Below are 540 nucleotides of genomic sequence, written 5' to 3'. Positions count from 1 at the left end.
TGCGGCGAGCGGGGGCCACTCTTCATCGCGGTGCGCGGGCCTCTCACCATCACGGCCTCTCGTTGCGGAGCACAAGCTCCAGACACGCAGGGTCAGTAGTTGTGGCTCACGCGCCCAGTTGGTCCGTGGCATGTGGGATCTTCCAAGACCAGGGCTCGAACCCATGTCCCCTGCATTGGCAGGCAGATTCTCAACCACTGCGCCACCAGGGAAGCCTTGATGAGAAAAACGTAAATCGCATATTGGCAGGTGCCCCGTATGACCTGAGCACTCATGCTGTTGCTGTCACCGTGTGGGTCCCACCCTCCATAACAAGTGAAGCCTGATGACACTGGAAATGAAAGTCTCTGGCTTCATGGTCGGGTGGTATATTCGTTATCTATTGCTGTGTAAGAAATTAAGCTGAAACTTAACCGCTTTAAACTATTGGAAGCTTTTACAATAGTGCTGCTTAGAGGGGCAGGGAACCCAAACTGTTTGTGGTTATCCAAACTCACCCCCATCTTATCTGCTGTCAGAATACAGTGGCAAGCACAAGTG

At 53.0% G+C, this 540-nt stretch overlaps 1 protein-coding gene across 1 annotated transcript in view; it reads right to left on the bottom strand.

Annotated features, from left to right (window-relative positions):
* The window catches only part of LOC308605469 (BRD4-interacting chromatin-remodeling complex-associated protein-like), a 147,188-nt gene that overhangs the window by 51,967 nt on the left and 94,681 nt on the right, over positions 1-540 (bottom strand). The gene's annotated exons all lie outside the window — the stretch shown is intronic.

Source organism: Mesoplodon bidens (assembly GCF_964165515.1).
Source record: "Mesoplodon bidens genome assembly, chromosome: 18".
In the NCBI taxonomy this organism is placed as follows: Eukaryota; Metazoa; Chordata; class Mammalia; order Artiodactyla; family Ziphiidae; genus Mesoplodon; species Mesoplodon bidens.
This window is presented reverse-complemented; position numbering and strand designations above follow the sequence as displayed.